The 8,068-nt window shown below is 45.5% G+C and overlaps 1 pseudogene across 1 annotated transcript; it reads right to left on the bottom strand.

The window, feature by feature from the left end:
* Nucleotides 1-252: 252 nt before the first annotated feature.
* Nucleotides 253-2,831, bottom strand: LOC148032791 (aldehyde oxidase GLOX-like; annotated as a pseudogene). Its single transcript, XR_015691665.1, has 2 exons — nt 1,224-2,831; nt 253-1,062 (listed from the first exon to the last, which is right to left on the bottom strand). The product of XR_015691665.1 is annotated as an aldehyde oxidase GLOX-like (transcript).
* Nucleotides 2,832-8,068: the final 5,237 nt, after the last annotated feature.

Below are 8,068 nucleotides of genomic sequence, written 5' to 3'. Positions count from 1 at the left end.
ATATCGGAGTTGGGGTGGGTGGCCACTCTCATTTGTTTTGTTAGCATTGTGTTTTAATGTGGATAAATGGCGATCGTTGGATTCAAAGAAAGAGGGATTTGTGGATTTAAAGGCTCGGCGGTGAAGAATGCAATTAATCGAATGATGAATGACGAATTTGATGTATGATACAATCCAAATGTGTTGTGAGGTGGTACAACATTGTTATTGTACTCCGGGAAGTGCATGTAAGAGTTCTATATAGTGTAATCCTACCTTCAAAATTTAAAATTTACCATTAAAAATAAAATTTGAAGGTGAAAAAACCTACAGATCTTGGAGAATTTTAGTGTATTTTTGCCTCATTACCTCTAAAATTTGACACGAAACCTCTTTATCTTCCCACTTCAAGGTTTTCCAACTTTTTCGAAAAATATTTATTTCGAGCACTGGTTCTGTACAATAGAACATGTTTTATGTCTCCCGGACTTATCTATATGGTGTGGCGTCGATCACTTAGAGGAAGTTGCTGCAATCTGAGTGAGGCGTTTGTTTGTTTGTTTGGCTGAGCAAGAGCGTGCCAGGCCATCAGACAAAGCGCACCCAAGCTGCTGTGCTAGGAGCACCGTTATTGATGACACGGAGCATGTAGTAGCCGGCCGGCGCGATAATGGTGTTTGGAGGGGCGGTGAGAGCAGCGACGTAGGCGTTGCCTCCAGCCTTGACGAAGGCGCCGTTCAAGTAGAGCATGCGTTGGTTCATGGAGACAGAGTGGGTCGTGAAGGGTGGGAAGTAGATGTTGAAGACGACGTTAACAGGGGCGGTGGGCACCGTGAAGGTCATCGTGAACTTGGCGCCGTAGTGGATGACGGCGGCAGAGACAGCGGTGATGGTCGGGAGGCGAGGGTTGTAAGAAGGGTCGAGGTAGTAGGGGCTGAACGCCTCCAGGCGAAGCTCTGTGGGGAAGGCACCGCCGAACACGTAGCCAGCGTTGCTGTTGCTGCCGCCGATCAGCACCCTGCCGTCGTGCAGCACGGCAGCGGTGGAGTGATACCATCGGGGGATGGGTGATGCGGCCAACACCTACAATAGCATAGTAGTATCAGTATTAATTAGTATATGCTGATCTCACTCTTACGTTGGAGCACAATAATAACATCGCAATTAGTCCAACATCAGAACTACGTCGATCATCTGGCGCATTAGTGGAATGACGAATGATTAACCATATGTACAGTAATCACCTGGAACCTCCTTCCCGCAGGCTTCCATGGGGAGTACAGGAAAGGCGCCTGGGCCGCCTTTCTAGCAGCCCCCCAGCCGGCCGTGCCCTGCTCAGCCCCGTTGATGATGAGGAGCTCGCCTACGGGGAGGATGAGCATGTCACCCATCACCCTGGGCGCCGGCATGTTCTCCTTGGCCCACTGGGGCTTAGGGTCGGTGATGACCATGCGGCCGCAGTCCTGCAGCGCCGGGGTGGTGACGGCGGCACCGTCCGGGCTGCCACCGCATATTAGCACCTCCACCTTCTTGAACCCATCGGCGTACTGGAGGGGCAGCATGACAGATGAGCCGGTGGACGGGTAGTTGCGGGCGCCGCCGGGCAGGTCCGGGAAGACCTTGACGATCTTGTTGGCATTGTAGTCGAAGAGGATGGACTTGCGGTTGGCAAAGATGAAGAGGTTGCCGTCGGTGGAGAGGTGGACGAAGGGGTACAGGTTGTTCTCCACGCCGGGGACGTTGGTCTGCTCGAGGAAAGGGAGAGCGGTGGCGCCGCCGCGGCCGGCGGGCACGAACTCGTAGCTGAAGGCGGCGCGCCCGCCCACCACGATGACGCGGTTGTCCGGGAGGATCTGGTCGGAGGCGTACCAGCGCGGGGCGGCCAGCAGGGGGCCCCTCTCCACCCAGTCGCACTTGCCGTCGGCGCAGGGCGCGAAGGTGCGCACCATCTTGGCGCCGTCGTAGAAGCCGCCCGTGTGCGTGAGGGTCCCGTCGGAGGTCCAGGCACCCGAGGAGCACCAGGTGTCGGTGAAGATGAAGAGCGGGCGGGCCTTGTTGCTGGCCACGTCGTACTCGAAGGAGTGCGCGGTGCAGTCCACCTTGAGGGCCAGGTCCTGCGGATTCCGGCGGCAGCGCCCGCCTGGCAGCGGCAGGCGCGACGCCCCGAAGTTGGTGCGGTCGAAGCAGAGGACCTTGTTTTAGTGGTTCACCGTCATGTGCATCACCGACACGCCCACCGTGGTCAGCGTGGCCCACCGGCCGGCGGGGGCAGCTGCCGCAGTGTACGTCTGGCGCTCTTCCGCCATCGTGACAAGCAATATCCATAGGAGTGCAATATGCATCATCCGCATCCCGGCCAGCTTATGATATAAGCTGCAACTCCTCTGGTAGTTCCTCGTAATTCTCAAGTTGGGAGTTGTGGTACGACGTCGGCCCATGATTAATGACGTTGCACAGCAGTTCGACGTCGTCGACGTTCACCGAAAACACTGAGAGAGAGAGGTATCAGCCGTACCAATCGACGATATTGAACTTCAGCCTACTTTTCTTGGGATTTCTATGTTCTATGTGTACATCCTCTAGTCTCGCCCGTTGATATTGATCTGCAGCCACTTCTTGTGACTTTCCTACGTTTAACACCTACTGGATCGACCGCCCTAGCTCGATCACACACCTGCACAGTATAAGCGAGGCGGTGCTCACCGGCCAATATACAATACAGCACCCACCCACACTACTGCGTCTCCTGGCCAGTCGAAAGCACTGAGCAGCAGCACGAGCTGCCGCTTGTATTTATATATAAGGCTTATACGACGCCTAGAGCTTCTATCTAATTATCATGGTGATTTGTAGTCAGCTGTAGCGTGTTCACGATACTCGTTTCTGCACGACCTCCCCACTTCGTCATCGACAGCGACGTCAACAGGCCTCTCCGTCGACCTCGTCCGCGCTATACCTGGACTGGGTCTGAACTCTGGCCGTATTTGATAGTTATGACGGGTTTATATAATTCGTATATTATTAGCCTGATTTATTTATTTATTTAGCGTCAGTGATCACAGCATTCCTTTTCGACGTGGTTATGTAATTCGTAGCAGGGTATAATTGGTAATTCTTAGTAGAGGTGCTCACGAAATACTGGATCCGAATTCTCACCCGCGCCAGCAATACAGATTATATGCTTCAAGAAAAACCTCCGCTCACAGATCAGAGACAGCTCGGAATGCCCATTGCAAGATGTACGCGGCGACCTCGATCATTCCAAGAGAATATATTAAGCCGGCCGTGCTTGTTGTGCTGATCCAAAACCAGCCGGCTACTTTGCTTGACTGGAAGAGGAGGAGCTGCAGTCGCAGTCGCTACAATATGGAACTCGCCCTCGCGGGCTCCGCCGGTTCATCTTCCAACTTACCGCCATGTCTTATTTATGGCTCGCGGTGTGACAACAAGTTGCGGGGAGCCTGTGCTAGAACCCTCGCCATTAACTGGCACGCGCTCTGTGCATCTACATCTACATCCTTTTTTAATAGACTTGCTAGTTGCAATTATTAATTGGAGACGACTATCCAATGTCCATATTATCGAAGTTGGATTGTAGGGCCCTGCTCGTGACAGTTCAGCTGCCATGCTTCGCAATATATTGGTCAATGAAAGAAACAGAACAGTGGATGATGCTCCAAACCAATTTATAGATAACGCCGAATCACCTAAGAGCTAAACTTGAATGCCTACGCTCCTATGGAGAGAGGGAATTAACAAAGCGTTAATATATTGCAATGTGATTTTTTTAAAAAAAGATAATGCGGTACATATTGAAGCAAAAAAAGTAATTAAGACATCATCCTTAGATGCTTCTCGGTTTAACCCAAGGATGTTAATTTCTTGGCAAAAAGCTTAAAGATCTAGTGCTTGCTTTCCTCGAAGCTAAGCACTACCACCAAGTGTTGATTGAGCAAACTAACACAATCCATAGGCACCTTAATATGGCCATTCCTACCAAATACAATATCATTCCTTCTATTCCAAATAAACCTCAAAGTCACCACAAACACCAACAAAACAAGATGCTAGGAGATATCATTAAGAGAGATTATCAAAACAAAGAGGGCTAACATACCCAAATTATCTCTAAGGTTAGCTAACTTGAGCTTGAGTCTAACTTTCTTCCATACAATAGACGAGTGCATACACTCCTAGAAAAGGTGTTTTTGGTCTCATTCTTCCTCTTCCACAAGGGGCATAGGGGGGTTGATTGATATCCTTGAGCTTAGGAGAGCCTAAATGGGTAAGGACTTCAATATGAAGCTCCATTTAAAGAGGTTGAACCTATATGAGGATCTGCATCTTTATATCTTTTTGACTCATTTTTTCCACATGGCAATTGAGGCAAATGGGTACTCCTTCCATTTGTCATATACCTTCATGGGAATGGTGGGTGCAACAACTATGAAGTCTTCCTACAGTTCCATAAGGTCTTCCCATTGGGGCCTTTAAATGGATGCAAAAAACTAGTAGAGCTAATTGTTACTGGAGTGGGCCAATCCTCTCTTAGGTCCATTAGTACCAATTTCGACAAGTGGATCTCCACTTATGTGAGATTGAAGTCAACTACGACCTTTTGAACGTCCTTCTAGCATCAACTTCCACTGTCCCACAAGTCAACCCACATTGTTATGCCTCTAAGGTAGAGATAGTAGGCTCTCCTAGAATCATGCTCTACTAGCACTATTGGAGGGTCATAGGCATGTGGGTAGATCCATGCATTCATGCTTGGGCATGTTGGACCAACTAGAGCCCATCACAGTCAACTGCCACCTCTCCACCAATGCTTGAGTGATGCTTGAGGCTCAGATTTTGACCTTAGAGGCGATGCAACTTACCTGATCCTGCCAATTGATGCCCAACCATGGCTACCCATGACCAGTGAAGAGATGATCTAGTGCTTTAGGAGGACAATCTAGAGTTGTGCAAAGTTCATCCTCCTAATGATGCCAAATAGTAAGCCTTGTGCTAGGTAACTAGAGGCTTAATGCTTGCCCCTTCGCTAGCCATGTCAATTGTGATAGTATCCCATGCAACCTATGGATTCAATCTGGAGCCTCTCCAAGACTAGAAGAACTTCATACACAAATGCTTAACTTGCCTCCAAGAGCTCATCTACAAAGCAAATAAGGAGATAGAATACACTATAGCAGCAGAGCTAAGAAAGGATTTCAATATTGTTAATCTATTCATAGGAGAGAGCAAGTATCCTACCCCTTTGCGAACCTTTGTTGACATTTTATCAAGGTACTACTTAAAATGTTGCTTGTTAGTGGTACTAACACCTATTGGTACCCCTAAATACTTCGCAATTTCACTCGAATTTATGAGCTTCAAGCCATATTGGAGTAGCCACTGCTCAAGCTTCCTGCAAGAATGAAATAGGAGCTCCATTTTGGAGTGGCTTATATTGGAGGTTGGTAGATATGTAAACTCCTTGTAGATATCCATTAGGAAGTTAAGGGACTCTTTTCCTATAGCTACCATTGCAAAGTTATCATCCGCAGAAACTAGCTAGATCTATTGCTACCATTCAACAAGGGGAGAGCTTTGATAGTGCTATCCATCATTCTAAGATCAATTTTTCCTAGAAGTGGATTTGCTATTAGAGAAAATAACAAGGGAGCAAGTAGACATCCCTTATAGATTGGCCACCTTGTTAATCATTGCAGAGGCATTTTGACACACACTACCAACCATAGAGGAGAACATAGAGCCAAACCTAAGAGTAGCTAGTGTGCTCATTATGAAGGACAACAACTAATTGGATTGTAGGCTTTGTCCAAGTCCATGTTGACAAGGACAAAGTGTGCTCATCTCACCATCATGTAATCCATGGAGAGCACAAGATTCAATATAGTAACTTGGATTTTTCTCCCAAAAACTAATCCAAATTGCTTCTTATGAATTATCTTGGAGAAGAATATCTTGACTTTCGTGGTGGCCAATGCTTTAGCCTTGAGGGATGCACGTATAAGAAATTATCTATATAATGTGTGTTCAAAGGGTGTTAAGAAATACCCTTTCTTTATATCTAAAGAGGTCATACAATTACCCCGACTACTTTACTTAACTTACATATTATTTTCAAATGGCAATTAAAAAAACCCTTTTGTAAATACAAACATGTAAATTTTACTAAATAAGATGCCCTTTCTTTTGAACTCATGTGGTATCTTACATATTCTACAAGGTGCACCTGCCGTGGCTTTAACTAAAACCTTATAGGTGAAGTTTAGCATAGTAATCAGCCTACCATTGAAAACTTTAGTCTTAATAGGGGTTTTAGGAATTAACTTGATTGTCACTCTATTGAAGGAGTGGATCACATTACCTAACTTTCTAATATAGTTCAATAGCCCGGAGACTAGGTCATCAACACATGCGTCCCAAATCTTTTGAAAGAGCTCTATCAATAACCCATCTGGCCCTGAGGATTTTCCTATCTTCATCTTCATAACAACCAACTTGATCTCCTTTGTAGTGAATGGCCTCTTTAATAATAGTGCTTCATTCATAGGCATGAGATTATATATGCCTTCAAAGAAGCCCACATCATTATCTACTACAATGGGGCTCAAACCCTACAATGGAAGCCAAATGTTGTTTAAAGATAGTAAGAATGCCTCTCTAGTCCTTCATTAAGATTCCATTAGAGTCTTCAATACATGCAATAAACTATCTTTATTGTTTAACCTTCAAGGGAAATTTTTAAAAGAGAAAAACTACTAAACAAAAATCATTGAATGAAAAAAGAGGTGAATACAAGGGCAAGGCAAAACATGATCTACACGTAAAAACATCAAACAATAATACTATGAAATAGTTAATTTTGCAACCAGATCCACCTTTCCAATGGCAATTTGCCTTGTCAAAGGAAAGGGTAGAATTTTTTTAATTCAAGATAAGATTGAAATTTAACATTTCCTAAAGAAAGGGTAAAAAATAATAATTATGTATGACTTTATTATTATTTTCAAAGCTTTGACTTAAGCCAATCGGTATGTGGGCCTAAGGTCCATTCTAGCATTGTCTACTTGCCCATTGTAGCATTGCCCACAACCCACTCCTAAGTGAGCAATGCCCAAGTTTCCAATGCCCACTGTCTCATTTCGTAATCTCGATGTGACTTTACATTTGCTTTTGTTGAAGTTCACATCCTAATTGAGCAATGAGTACAGACTTTATAGTGCTCATGGAAAACTACTACCTACAAAAGAGACTTCCCCCCGCGCCCCCCCCCCCCCCCCCCCCCCCCCCAAACTTCTCATGAGCCTGAAGGCTATAGTCTTTCCCCTAGCTTGTAGTTGCCTAATGTGCCCATAGGTGAGATAATTGCTCTAGTCTTGAATCCTATAAGTAGTAGTACTAAGAGGCACATTTGTTTTGATATTACTAATGACCATGTTTGTATGTCAATTTAGCATGCAACCTTGAAGACAACTGACCAAAAGTATAGAAACTAGTGCAGCCATGGTCAAAAATGTTTGTTCCTGCCCCCCGACCAAGTGTGGGCAAGGGGCCTCTAGTGACCCAACAGATTAAGGAATGGATTGGGAACATATGGAAAATTAGATCAGGAATGAAGTGGGGAAGTTCGCTTCATTGAGCAATGGGTCTCATTGTCTTTTAGCTAGTGATAAAACATTACTACCACCACAAGGATTCCAACCACCAGTGCAACCACAATCAAAGGAGCAATGTTGAGAGTGTTGGCTCTACTTGGTATGGATTGAGCACTCTAACTCTACCCACAATGTCAAGCAAGACAATGATTGTGCACCCTAAATGACCTACTCTCTATTATCAATGACAAGGCTTTATAAGAACATGAATAACTTGTTATTGGACATTTGGGAGCCCTCTTTCATAGTGTTCTCTCTCTTGTCAACTTGCAACCATAAAGTTATGAGTATGTTTAGTGCACTTCCTCTCTATCTCTATAGTACTCTTTCTCTCTTCCTCAAACTCTATATGACAAAACTCTCCCTCACTTCCTCAACATAGGGAACTCTTGCAAGAGAAGAAACCTATGATAATCTCTAGC

Source organism: Lygodium microphyllum, chromosome 8 (genome assembly GCF_053477565.2).
Source record: "Lygodium microphyllum isolate KBCC chromosome 8, Lygodium_microphyllum_v1.1.10, whole genome shotgun sequence".
Lineage (NCBI taxonomy): Eukaryota > Viridiplantae > Streptophyta > Polypodiopsida > Schizaeales > Lygodiaceae > Lygodium > Lygodium microphyllum.
The sequence above is the reverse complement of the archived record's forward strand: the minus strand, read 5'-3'. Positions and strand labels throughout refer to the sequence as shown.